At 33.0% G+C, this 15,254-nt stretch overlaps 1 pseudogene; it reads right to left on the bottom strand.

The window, feature by feature from the left end:
* Nucleotides 1–15,254, bottom strand: part of LOC149226895 (putative CoA ligase CCL7) — a 53,089-nt pseudogene that overhangs the window by 34,559 nt on the left and 3,276 nt on the right.

The raw sequence follows: 15,254 nt of genomic DNA, 5'->3' as shown, positions 1-15,254 counted from the left end.
GTGCAACATGTCAAACAATGGAGCATTTACAGGAAGTCACAACTTCTTGTAATTTTCTGAAAAATATCATTTTTAACATAATAATTTCAAAAATTAATTTCAAGCTAAAAATAATGATAATGACATCATATCATTTAGTTTCTAAGGATTATAGGTGGAATATGAAGGTTAAATGGTCAAAAATGATAGTCAAAAGATAATTTTAAGTGGAATGGACAGACATAATTTGATACCAACAGGGTGAATGACTGAAGAGAGATTTGGCTTACCCATTATATGGTCAAGTGGAAAGTGGTAGTCCCATTCAAGGTTGGATTTTGCATTCATTAATAAGAGGTTCTTTCTTCAATACCTTATGTATAATCGTACTGGTTTATATGTGGAATTTATGGCTGATGTCCACTCGATATTTCTGGTGTTATTATGTTGGTTATAAGCATGTATTATGATAGTGATGATGTATGAATTTCTGCATGTTTTAATTACTAAATGAATGAACAATGTATTTATGACCTAATATATGACAATGCAACGAATGATATAATTGAACAATGCTTCTTAGCAATTCTGAGATAAGTATGAGACACCTATGCTTAAATATGTTGTTTACAATTCTAGATTACATATTTCTGATATGTTTGGCGAAATGTTTTTCATGGATAGTAGGGGTCCATTCAATCACTTTTTCAAGTGATTGCATTTATATCATCATTCCCTTGTTATCTTTATGTCATGAATGTGTCATTTCATCCTGGGTGGTGATCCAGACTCTGGACTTGAAAAATGGCTCAAATCATGAGGACACTCACACATCACAAAATCTGGAAAGTTTGTTGAGGATTCTGTTGTTGATAAGCTACTGGTTGTTGAGGGTATTGTTGTGGATATGGCTGAGAGTATTGTGGCTGATAGTGTTGGGAATATGGTTGAGCAAATGGTTGCTGATATTGTTGAGGTTGTTGTTGAGTAAATTGCTAAGGAAAAGAACATCCTTTCCATCCTTGTTGTGGGAATGTTTGTTGTTGTTGATTAAACCAATTTTCTAAGGCATAGGAACATTCCAAGAATTTTGAGCAGGCATGTTATACTTTCCTAAATTCGGATTTTGATACATACTTGGAGGTCTTGGTTGCCATGGCCTTCTAGCTCCCATGAAATGCATGTTCTCCATTTTTGCATTGGCTTCCAAATTGCAATTCTGCAAAATTATCATCTTTGTGCAATCCTTAGTGTCATGATTTTCTGTACAAAACCCACAAACCTGCACATTATCTAAAGGACATTCTTTCAAAGCATGTTTTCGTTTGCATTTGGGACATTATATAGATAATTCTTTCTCTTGTTTGTCTTGTCTTTTCTTTGTTTTCAAAGTATCTATTTGGTTTCCCAAAGTACTTAGAAGGTCTTTTTTGAAATCTTCAAATAGATTTCCTAGTTCATCTCTAGTAATATTTCCTGTAGCAGATTTTGTGATCTTTGATGTCATGGTTCTTTTTCCATTTCATGCCCTACTCCTAGAATACTTTTGACCCAATTCAGCAATCTCCTCAAAAGGTAAATTAAAAATGTCCCCTTTACCCATGATATTGAGGTCATCTAGATACTCATCCTGGATGCCTTTAAGAAATATTGTTCGAATAAGATCGATAGACATAGTTCTATGTTTTGATTTTTATAGATTATATGAGAATATTTCCAAGTATTCCTCTAGGGTCTCGTCTTCTTGCTGAGTCATTGTAAATATGTCATCTTTAGAATCTTTTGATCAATAATAAGGTTGATACTTTTTCAAAAAGAATTTTCTCATGTCATCCCAATTAGTGACTGAATGTTCACCTAATCCCATGAACCACCTAAGTGTTGCTACTTTTAAGGTAGCAGGAAAAATTTGAAGTCTATGTGCATCATCAATATATCCATAGGTTTGACATACTATGTCAAATTTGAATAAAAACGAGTCCGGGTCTTCGGATGCCATACCATAAAAGTTTGGTAATACATTTGGCAATATGTTTTTCATTTTAATTTGCTCATCCATTTGCTCTCTTCTATCTTGAATTGGAAATTTAAATGTGGATTCCTCTATTTCTGGTGGATTTTGATTTCCTCAAAATAGAGTATCATTTTGTTGTTTTTCTTCATTCTCCCTTCTTCTTCTCCTTTCTTCCATTTGTCTCTCATACACTCTTAGTTGTTCAGGTGTAGGTCCTCTGGATCTTCCGTCTTCAACCATTGTAATTTGTGATTTGTCTAAGGTTTCTATCTCTTCTTCTTGTTTTAGTTCTTGAGGGAATATTTGTTCATATATAGGTTGTTGAATTTTTGTACTACTCTCTTTTAATTTCTCTACTGTAGAAGTCTCATGGATACATATTTTCTTTGCTTCATGAGCTAGTAGGATTTTTCTTTCAATGAGAGTGAGTCTTTGGCCCAATCTCTGTTTTTCCGCAAGTTTTTCCATAGTAAATTTTCTTGTTGGTGTTGTGTACTCAATCTTTTCTAATGGTTCTGCTCCTAATGGTGGATTAGTTGTTGTTTGCAGGGTTTTTTGTGAATCTTCCTTTCTCATCCCTAAACCTAGACATAAATAAACATGACTGAAATTTAAATTTAACTCTATGTTTTTGTTGATTTATTGATTTTAAGTTTTTTTTTTTTAATCTTTCTAGTTGCACCTCCCCGGCAACATCGCCAAAATGTTTTCTCTTTACTTACTAAGGTAAGTTAAGCTCTTAATTCCTTTATCAACCAGGGAAAGTATACTTAGAGGTTATCACCTAAACTATATAGATCTACAAGGATCTAAGGTTCTAATGACAGCCTAGTGAATGAAATTAACAATGCTCTCTTACAAGAGGTACTTTATTGTCTTTTCAATCACTCAAGCATCAATCAAGATAAAACAAATTTTATGAAATTATGATTGCCTAAGTATCAAAAAAAGAGTAGTAATGACTCGTTAAAATCCTAACATTCCCTTACAAGAATATTGCTCAATAGAACTTTTCCCATTCATAACAATCCAAGGTAATTTCAATAACAAATTAAATCAAACAGTGAATAAGATGAGTAATGTTGCAAACCAATAACAGTTGAATCTTTTTACAAGAATCACCTATCAAACTAAAAATTGAATTTAACAACTACAATCTGAATCACTTGGAAATAAACTAGAACTATCTTCAAAGTCAAAGCTAATAAGCAAATATGGAAATTGTATGACAACAATCATGTATATCAATTTCAAGATCAGAATTGGTTGAATCCTTTTACAAGGTTCTTTTCACAACAAATGCAAGATCTTTTCAATTGATAATTCTAATAACATAACCTTTACTTCTACATAGAAAATAACTTCTAATTTTCGAATTTGAATATATAGCTATTAAGGAAACTTAAAAGCAGAGTGTACCACCGTCGTGATGAGGGCCCTTCAACACTTCACAAGCACACTATAAAATGATTTAGAAGAGTTTAACCATTGGATCTTGAGACATAAACTTGGTGATGAAATCTGTATTAAGTCTGGAATAAAAAATGCACAAGCTGTACTTTCATACGTTCACAATCTAGCTCCAAAACATAGTCTTCTTCCATAGGTTATTTATCATGAATCCTATAGCAAAAAATCTATTACTCCTCCCTATTATCCTAACAGAATTCTATTAATTACACCCAAGAATGTCGAAATTGAATCAGTTCCTTCATTTATGCAAAAATTCTCAAAATAGAAATTATTCTCTTCACAAAATCTGGAAAACTTGCTGAAGTGGCTGGGTTTGACCAGCGTTGACCGGACACTTGTTTTCTTCAAAACTGAAAGTGGATAGGTGATCCACCATCCGTGTACATTTTACTTCATGCCCACAATCTTCAAATTCTCTCACCTGTTGTGCAACATGTCAAACAATGGAGCATTTACAGGAAGTCACAACTTCTTGTAATTTTCTGAAAAATGTCATTTTTAACATAATAATTTCAAAAATTAATTTCAAGCTAAAAATAATGATAATGACATCATATCATTTAGTTTCTAAGGATTATAGCTGGAATATGAAGGTTAAATGGTCAAAAATGATAGTCAAAAGAGAATTTTAAGTGGAATAGACATTCATAATTTGATACCAACAGGGTGAATGACTGAAGAGAGATTTGGCTCACCCATTCTATGGTCGGGTAGAAAGTGGTAGTCCCATCTGAGGTTGGATTTTTCATTCATTAATAAGAGGTTCTTTCTTCGATACCTTATGTATAATCGTACTGGTTTATATGTGGAATTTATGGCTGATGTCCACATGATATTTCTGGTGTTATTATGTTCGTTATAAGCATGTATTATGATAGTGATGATGTATGAATTTATGCATGTTTTAATTATTAAATGAATGAACAATGTATTTATGACCTAATATATGACAATGCAGCGAATGATATAATTGAACAATGCTTCGTAGCAATTCTGAGATAAGTATGAGACCCCTATGCTTAAATATGTTGTTTACAATTCTAGATTACATATTTCTGATATGTTTGGCGAAATGTTTGTCATGGATAGTAGGGGTCCATTCAATCACTTTTTCAAGTGATTGCATTTATATCATCATTTCCTTGTTATCTTTATGTTATGAATGTGTCATTTCATCCTGGGCGGTGATCCAAGCTCTGGACCTGAAAAAATGGCTCAAATCATGAGGACACTCGCACATCACTGAGAAAAATAGTCCTTATATGCTGGCATGTCATGTTGTGGGAGCATCCAAAGCCTTCTGGATGCTGGCATGCCCATAGCATGGAAGTGTCCGGGGGTTAATTGGTATAAAAACTCAGTGGGACTGAGCAGATGGTAGCCAAAAAGGTTGGGATGGTTCTTTTGAGTTCTCATGCTGATGTGGACGGTTTGCATGTTTTTTTCCTATCGATTCCACTTCCTCAAGGTCACATAGGAGGTTGAATCCCATCATAGTAGCCTCTCATCACATGTTTACCCCAATTGGCCTGTTACTCCGGTGGATGTGGGAGAAGGATGTTTTAATTTTAAATCCTCAACTAGTTGAACTACTTTGAAGAAGTCGATGATTTACATGTGTTATATCACATGAGAAAGGGATAGAAAATATAGAAAGAATTTGAGAACCTTGTGCCCTTATATGGTTGCATATGTTAGTGTGAAATAATTCTAGGGGCCTAAATGATTATCGCTCTTTTATTTTGAAATGTACCCTTTCCGTGTTACAAATTGGCATGTTTTACATAGGGAACCATATAGATTTGACAACTTTGGAATGCCTCTTAATACTTCTATCCTACTAATTTTATCAGATTCTCAAAGTTCACATGTTGCATTCTTCTATGCTATAACTAGGTTTCATCTAGTTTGCTAATACAACTTTTTACTTTGGTGTGATTAAAAGCATACACATTACTACGAGTCATAATTTCCTTGCCTACTATTTTATCAGTTTCAACTTTCCCTATCTCACAATTTTTAGAGAAAAATGTTACATTTTAACCTTGGTAAAACCTTTGGCTCACACTTAGGAGATTGTGCTTTAGGTCATCCACATATAATAAATTCTTAGCCTTAGTGTTATCATCCAATGTTAGGTCCCTATAATACTAGTGTATTCCCTCATTGTTATTTTTAGTGTAGCCCCCATATTGTTATTGTTGGGCCCATGTAGTCCCCATATTTTTTTACTGTGCCCCATAGAAGCCCAATATTCTTATTGTTGTGCCCTTACATTATTATTGTTATGTCAACTATGATTATACTGTGTCCCCTTAGACTCTTATATATAGAATGGAGGTTTTGTGATTTGAATTATCTAAGAATTATTCATTTGTGTAATTTAGAGGAGATTTCCCCCTCGAAGAAGCTAATTTTGAAGTCATTGATATATCTCTTCTTCTATTTTGTGAGATGGTTACATAAAATTTGGTATGAGATCTTTGGATTCTAGGGTTTCACTTCTTCAAACAGGCCATCTTGACATTTTCGCTATAACGTTTTTTGACAAGGCTTCAAAAGCTGAAATTTTTACCATGTGGAAGCGAAATCATATGGAAATTCGTGTAAAAGTTGCAGATATCGGTTCACTATATTTTCAGAGATATGTTCTAAGTAATTTAGGGTTTTTGCAGGTTCCAGAATTCTGTCTCAAACATGTGACCTAGGGAAAAGTATCATAAGTTTCGTTTTAGGCATCAAATTTGAATTCTATAAAAAGAATCTAAAAGTACACAGACGTTAGTTTGTCTTGGATAAATTTTAGGGTCAAATGTCCAATCAGTGATATGTGGCACTCTGTACAACTTCACTCTACTGAACGAATCCATAATCAGGTCATCGTGGGAGACTTGGCATAGCTATTTCTTGAAGAATCCAATATTGGTCAAACTTGTGGGGCTGGAAAGAAGACTTAGAGGGCTACCAAAGGATAAGATTTCATGCATTGGAGATCTGAAAAAGTTTGTGTGAAAAAATAGTTTGAAATGATTCAAAGGGCATAGCGAAGAATAATTATCATTAAGTTATGCCTCGAAGAAAGAAAATGGAAACACCTAGTAAGAAACTCGAAATATCTACTACAACACATAAAGAAGAGGAAGAAATGAAACAATATATATCAAAATTACGAGACTAAGTGCAACAAATTTCTCTCTCAAAAAATGTAACAGAAGATAAGATGGATGGTTTGAAGAATGGCATGGAATCTAAGATTGAGGGTATAGAAGAAAAACTGAAAGGAAACATGGAATATTTGAAGAAAGACATGGAATGATTGAAGGAAGGTTTGACAAAATTGCTACAAGGAATGTGTCCTAATAGTGAAAAGGTATTAAAGGAAACTCATGGTGAGAAGAAAATAATTTGTATTCAAGATTTCATAGACTCTAACATTGGATTGAAGACTCACCATATTCCAAAGATCTATATGAGGAAGTTTTATGGCAAGGATATCATAACATTTATACTATAGATGGAGCAATATTTTGATCTTCATAATGTGCAAAACACACAAAAGGTATGGATTGCAACTTTATATTTAGAACCCAATAAGTTTGTATGGTATCAATTGATTGGCTCTCATAAGAAAATTGTCACTTGCTCAATTTTTACAGAGAAAATGATATTATATTATGAGGATACAAAGAGAAACACCTTCTTTAGCCAACTAATAAATCTCAAACAAAAGTTTTCAATGGTGGAGCACATTCAGGACTTCCAAAAATTGAATATAAGGGTAAATGATATTCTGGGGGAGCATAGGATTGATGTCTTCATATGGACTTTAAAGGATAACATCCAACATGAGGTTCCCCTTTGGGAACCTAATTCATTGGAGAAGACATTCAGGTTGGCAAGACAAAATGAAAGAAAACTTATGGAAACAAGGAATCCTACCACTAACAACTATAAAGATGGAAGTGTTGTTGCTCCTAGCCTTCCACAACCTACAAGGTTGACACCACAACAATTGGAAGGAAAAAGAACAAAAGGGATTTGTTACAGTTTTGATAACAAATACACTAAAGGTCATAAGTGAGCTGAGAATAAATTAATTTACATAGATTGTGAAAAGGAGGAAGACAACTAACAAGAAATGTCAAAAGAAGAGGATATACAACACAAACCAACCCCAAAGAAAGAAGAAATGAATCTGACTATATCTTGTAATGCATTGGCAGGAATTACCACTCCTTAAACTCTCAATATAGAAGTACATATCAAGAAAAAAAAGGTAATAATGTTGATTGATTTAGGTAGTACCCATAATTTTATTCATTGTAAGATAGCCAAGGAATTTAATTTTCTCCTATATCCAACACCAGAGTTTTCAAGTGATGGTTGCAAATGGAGGAACCATAAATTTCTCTGGAAAGTGCCATAATATCAAACTATCCATTGGAGAATATGTATTAAATAGTCCAATGCTTTCCATTCCAATGGGTGGTGTTGATGTTGTACTAGGAGTCCAATGGTTGCAATATTTGGGTACAATAGATTTTAATTTTCAAGAACCTTTCTTGAATATTTTTTGGGAAGGACATGAAATTGAATTAAGGGGTATGCTGGGAAGCCAAGAAAGAAAATCAACTCTACTGGCATGAAAAATGCTTCTAAAGAAAGAACAATGGGGTGTAATTACACAATTATGTTCACTAGAGGCTCAAACATCGAAATCATCTATTTCTATAGATCTCAAAAAAGTGTTGGACAATCATTCGAAGGTATTTGAGACTCCCAAAGGCCTCCCACCTATTCATGATCATGATCATGATATTCATTTGATTCGAGGAAGTGTTCCTCGAAACATTAGGCCTTACAAATAGCCCTATGCCCAAAAGAGTGAAATTGAACGTATGGTTGCAAAAATGCTAAAGATTGGTCTAATTCAACCTAGTCAAGGTTCTTTCTCTACTCCACTAGTATTGGTGCACAAGAAGGATGGATAATGGTGAATGTGTCTGGATTATAGGGGGCTCAACAAGGTCACTATTAAAGATAAATTTCCCATTCTTGTCATTGATGAATTATTGGATAAATTACATGGAAAAAATTTACTTCACCAAGTTAGATCTTCATTCAGGATATCATCCACCGTCCATCGCATCATCTTTAAGAGAAAATTCTAAGGTTTAAGCAATGGAATATCACATCGAGCATCAACAACAAGTTCTCCAACTCTTAAATGATAACCTCACTTTGGCACAAAATAGAATGAAACAACAAGAAGATGAACATCGCAGTGAAAGAAGTCTTGATGTTGGTGACTGGGTATATTTATGCCTACAACCATACAAAAAAATGTCCCTCGAGCAAGCTAAGAAGGACAATAAATTATCACCAAAGTATTATGATCCTTACAAGGTGTTGCAAAAGATTGGTACTATGGCATACAAATTAGAGCTTCCTGCATCTTCTTGAGTGCAGCCAGTTTTCCATGTTTCATGCTTCACAAAGGTTATAAGTGACAACCTCCCAATTCAAACAATATTGCTAGAACTTGTCAGGGAAGGAAAAATCATATTGGAACCTGAAGCAGTCACGGAAACAAGAACTTGACAACTACGAAATCGATCAATTTTAGAGCATCTCATCAAGTGGAAGAACTTACCCACTGAAGATTCCACATGGGAGTATGATAATTTTATCCAGACGCATCCAGAACTACTCAAGCATTGAGGACAACACTTTTTTTAAGGAAATGGGCATGTTAGGTCTATATAATACTAGTGTATTCCCTCAATGTTATTTTTAGGGTAGCCCCCTTACTGTTATTGTTGTGCCCATGTAGTCCCCATATCTTTATTATTATGCCCCATAAAAGCCTACTATTTTTATTGTTATGCCCTTATATTATTATTGTTATGTTGGCTCTGATTATATTGTGACCCCTTAGACTCCTATATATAGAATGAAGGTTTTGTCATTTGATTCATCCAAGAATTTTTTATTTGTGTAATGTAAAGGGGGTTTCCCCCTCAAAGAGGTTAAATTTGAATTTGTTGATCTATTTCTTCTTCTATTTTGTGAGTTGGTTGCATAACATCCAAACTAGCAATTCGTCTTCCTTTTATATGTGTTGGAGCATTATTTTTAAATGTGACACTTCCACTTCTATCTTCTATTAGAAAGAGAAATTTACTGTCGTCACCAGTCATGTTCTTTGAGAACCCACTAACATATTGTTCCCTTCTTAATTATGAGCATATAGTTCAAATACACACTTGTCATATTTTTATGGTCTTTGTTTCCAATTTTTGGAGCTTCCTTGATGTAAATATTGTTGAGGAATATACTGTTGGAATTAGAAGATATACTCCCACACTCACTGACTTTGTGTAAGAAAAATATTGTAGTTAAAGCAATCAATATCATTCATGAGAGGAGAATATGTATTATTCCTTCCAACAAATAAATTTCATGATCTATAATTTTGAATGTGCTCGTATCTATCATCCTTCTTAATTATGGGCATATAGTTTAAATCCACATTCGTCATATTTTTCTGGTCTTTGTTTCCACTTTATGGAGCTTCCTTGATGTAAATATTGCTTAGGAATATACTGCCAAAATTAGAAGATATACTCCCACACTCACTAGCTTTGTGTAATAAAATATTGTAGTTAAAGCATTTAATCTCATTCTTGAGAGGATAATATGTATTGTTCCTTCCAACAAAGAAATTCCATGATCTGGAATTTTGAATTTGCTTGTATCTATCATCCTCATATGTGTTAAGTTTATTATATTTATGATTAATAACCTTATGTTTGAAGTTATGAAAAGAATAAAAAATGTGATAAAATAATTTTGGATACCTAAAGTTGTGTTTTTTTTGCATATGAGTGGATCTATTGAATTTTTTATGCCTTACCTACTAGTGCTCCACTCTGCGTTGAGAAATATTTTTGGAAATGTTAGGATCAACACTTTTACGATTATTTATTTTTCCATAACCTCATTTTTCTTCTCTTTCATTTCCTTTGAGTTCATCTACATAGCTTAGAGGGAATTTGTTTTGTAAGAACTTGGTTCTTGGCTCACAATTTGAGGACAGTTGAGGATCTTTATATCCCAGACATGTTTTTCTTGCGGGTGAGTTTTGAACATTGAGGACACCATTTAGAGTCTTTGATCATTTGACAAGATTAGGATTTAGATATATTTTATCCTTTTATTTATCTATATCTACCCTTAAAGAAATGGCCTTTGCTTTTAGCTTTTATCAGTTCTTTTTCCACTCTATTAGCTTATTTGTGAGAATTTCCTCTTTTCTCTTTGCTTCCCCAAGCTGAGTTTTCAAAGGGATAATATCTTCTTCAGATGCATTTGAGTATCTCTTTTCTTACTTATTGGGCAATTCCTTCTTAGAAAACATATTATCATCTTCTAACTCCTCATGACTCTTTTGTTCATCTTTTAACTATTTATAAAAATTTATTTTATTTTATTTGTCTCTTCTAGTTGCACCTTTTGAATATTAAAGATTTCTTCATTAACGTGACTATTACCTTCTTCTTCTCTAAAAAATTGTTCCCTTAGTTCCTATTAGTACTCTTGGTATTTTTTAGCTCACTTAGAGCACTAATAAGCTCAACTTCAAGATCATCTACTCCTTCTATTTCTTCCTCTATGTCTGAATTATATTTGTATTTAAATTCATAATCTAAGGCAATGAGCAAGAATTCATCATACTCTTATTCAGATGATTGTTCACTACATTCTTTAAATGAGTTACCATCTTCTTTAGAATAAAAAATCTTCTTTCTCTGAGTTCTTTTATTCTGGTATTTGTGAGATTTACTTCTATTCTTTTGCTTTTTTTTGTTTCTATTTCTTCCCATCTTTAGTGTGAGGACATTTTGAAGCAAACTCACCAATTCTACCACTATCAAAGCATTTGAGGGGAAACTTACAATTATACTTGCCATATCCTCTCTTTTAATTCCTCAAAAATTGAGCCATCTCATAATATGACTCATGACTGGAGTAGTCTTTATTCTTTAGACTTCTTTGAATATTTGAAGACAACCTCCTTTGATTCTGACTTCTCTTTTCTAGTTCTCATTTCATAAGTTGTTCAAATTCCATGAAGTTCTTCATTCATGAGAGTGTTTAGGTCTTACAACTCTCAATTAACAAAGATATTAACATTGAATCTCATAGGACACACTAGACTTTGATATGTTTACAGGAACTCAAACTTTATCCTATGCACAACACTTAAATGTTGTTCCCATGCTCAGCTTTTGTGAGATCCTCACAGAAAAAGTATTGGTACTAGAATTCATTCTCAAGAAAACTCTTCAACACCATGGTATTTATTTCGATAGGTGACATGATCTTAGAGTTGCAAAATAACAACGAATGATTTTAGCATTGCAACATTAATTAGACTGGACAGGGGACTAGCAAGATCATTTTGAAAAGTTATGTTTATGGAAAGTTACAAAACCAAGGGAAGTTAAGAGGCATGCAAAGTAGAAAAAATGGTTGTCCAAATTTTCCATTTAGTAATGGAATTTTAAATGCAAGACAAAGGTATGTGAAATATTTTTGTGTAAGAAAAAAAAAACAAATACTTATGGGGAAAAAAACCTATTTTTTAAATCATTAGAATAATAATCAAAGAAAAAAACATTACAAACAAAAATATATAATCAAAACTTTTATATATATATATATATATATATATATATATATATATATATATATATATCACATGTCCTCTGTTTTAAATAGATTGAAAACACAAAAATTAGAAAAAAAAAGAACAAACACTTCTATTTTTTTTTTAAACACATTTTTTTACTTAAAAATATAATTTTAATAATTAGAAAAATAAAAATATTATTAACATAAAATATTACAAACTGAAATATATATTCAAAACCTAATTCATACAAATTTATTATCAAAACTTAATTCAATATAAAATTAATCTATATATATATACACACACACACAAGGCCACATAGCTAGCGTTCCCTGCCGCTTAGTTTAGTTATTAACTTTGAAAAGTATAAAATAACCTACACATTTGAACAAGGGCTACATTGTAGATACTCTTGCTTAGTTTAAGTATCGCTAAGTTAGTGTCAAAGACATACATGAATGGGCAAACAAAGGGTTTTTCAGTAGCCCTACAACAATGCTAATTACCTAGGACTAGGATAACGACTAGAGTGGTGTAGATCAAAAATAATACATCTAACAACTAGAGTAGTGTGGAAAAATTAACAATAACTAGAAACTCTTAATCATTTTGACCTTGGACAATTCACCTCGTAACTTATTTCCTTATAGGGAAAAAAGACTAACTCAAAGGGTTAACTCTGACACCATGACCTAATACTTAATTATCTAACGAATACTTCGATCTGGTAATGGGTTAAAGAAAACAACTATGATTCTAAAAATGTAGCAGGTAGATACACTACTGAAGCAAATGGCAACCAAGTTGTATAAATTTTTTGTGCAGATTATGCTTTATGTCCCATAAGGTCATGGATTTCCATGAAGTAGACAAAAATACTCTACTGTATCTAAGATGCATAGGTAAAAGATGGATATAGATATGCACCTAATTAATTGTGATTGTGGGAGTCTCTTCGCCCACTACTCCATGGTATCCTTGTCCAAGGGTGCTACTCCACTCACAATCTCGTTCAAAGAAGACAGATCATATCGTGCCACAACATTTTGTTTTGCAATAGCATGGCATAATGGACGACATAGTTAAATAGGATATTTTGTATTCTTGAATTGATTCCAGCATCCTTACAAAGGTAAATTTCCCATTGGAACCACATCAACTCCTGTTTGGAGCTGCCCATATCTAACACATGCCATCCCATACACATGAAACATGGGAATAACACATAAGATAGTACAATGCTTCACGCCTTTCATTTCCTGGTCACTGGTCACCATCAAGGCAGCTGCCATGAAATTCCTATGAGTTAAGATCACCCCTTTATTTTTCCCAGTAGTCCCAGAAGAATACAACAGTGCAGCTGTGTCCGTTTGCTTGATAATAACCTCAGGTGGATTCTTTTGGGCACTCATGGTTAAGACCTTAGAAAATGAAATAATGGTTAGTGACAGACTCTGAAGCACTGTTGAACATATATTTGTTCTTGCTGCAGTGCTTTTTAGATGCAGAGACAGACTTTGTCTCTGCATCTAAGAAGCCCTCCTGAACTTTTTGTTTGTCATTTTATTTCTTTACTGCTGTGTCTGTGCAATAGATCCATGCATGCCTTGGGATTGTGATTTTTTTTGTACAGTGTATATATTGCAAGATACATTAGTAAAGAAACATATGGAAAAACACAAATAGTTACAACAATAATTAATATATGTTTTGGAGTGCTTCTTAGATGCACAAACAATGTTTTTCACTGCATCTAAGAAGCACTATTGAACATACAATACTTCTTGCTGTAACCGTTTCTGTCTCGGTATATGTTTCTTTACTTATGTGTTTGTGCAAGATAGACCATATACAAAAAACTCCAAAATCCCAACACAGGTTGACATCAAGGTTGTGAATTCATGTTAACAATATCAACGAAAAATTATTGGAGTTACAAAGTCCTACATGTCCAACTAGATTTCCTTCAATATGAGTGGGATCAACTACCAAATCAAGTCTAAAAAATTTAAAGGGTTCTATTCAACAAAACCAATGAAAGAGAAGTTTTGTGAATTAAAAAGGAGTTGGTTTACCTTAATCCTCTCTCCTTTCTTGGCATTGAGGATTATTTTCCTATATTTGAAACTAGATGAATGTGGAATTTTTTTTTTAAGAGGGACTTAAAGCTATAGAACTAACCTTGATGAATTTAAAGGCATATTACGATGTATTTTTCGATAATTTGTGCTAGTTTGGATTTAGATAGTAAGGACTATATCTTTGCTTGCTTCTACAATTTTCTAAGTAAGGCATAGGAAAATTTGCATGGTGAATTAAACTTGACATTAAGAAACATGCTCATCTCCTTAAGAGCATGGTGTTTTTCTTGACATGAATGTATCTACTACACTCAAACCTTTGCACTACTTGCAAAGACAAACTATGTTTCACTGATTATTTAAATAGTGACAATTTATCAATGTATTTAAATATCTTTTTAAAGCTCTGTCTTCCAGATGTTTCCGATATTTCCATGCCAACAACTTCTTCACTACTTGTACAAATCCACGAATCTGTCCAGTTCACAATTTTCTTCAAGCTATCCCTGCAAAAAGGTTATGATTTTGAACGCAGCAAGAACCTCTTACAACATTGATTACAAATATACCATACCTATCAATGCTCATCATTAATTATAAATCAGTCATATCTGTCAATGCTCCTGTATTATGCACATGTGCCTAACCCTCAAAGGATGGTTTGGCCGATATTTTGAGTTCAAAAATAGATAGCATCCAATCATTCTCTTTTAAAACAATAATAAGAAGTAAGAATTGGCAATAGCAATTCGAACACGTTGCATGACTGCTTATTTCTTCAAAAATATTTTTCTTTGCAAATAACTTTCTGCTTACTATCTTCTATCTCTGGTATACCTCCTTGAATTTTCAGTAAAGAAGGATCTATAACAGATGTCTAAGCTGGAATGGAAATCACAGTTGTTATATTTGGGGTTGTTTAACTATTTTATGTTTTGGAGTGTTTTGTCTAAATTTTGGAGAATAATTTCTTTGTCTGATCTTGATTTTTTGTTATTTTGCATGCGTT

The sequence above is a fragment of the Pinus tabuliformis genome, chromosome J, assembly GCF_031772625.1.
Source record: "Pinus tabuliformis cultivar Carrire ecotype Pingquan chromosome J, CPIR1, whole genome shotgun sequence".
In the NCBI taxonomy this organism is placed as follows: Eukaryota; Viridiplantae; Streptophyta; class Pinopsida; order Pinales; family Pinaceae; genus Pinus; species Pinus tabuliformis.
The sequence above is the reverse complement of the archived record's forward strand: the minus strand, read 5'-3'. Positions and strand labels throughout refer to the sequence as shown.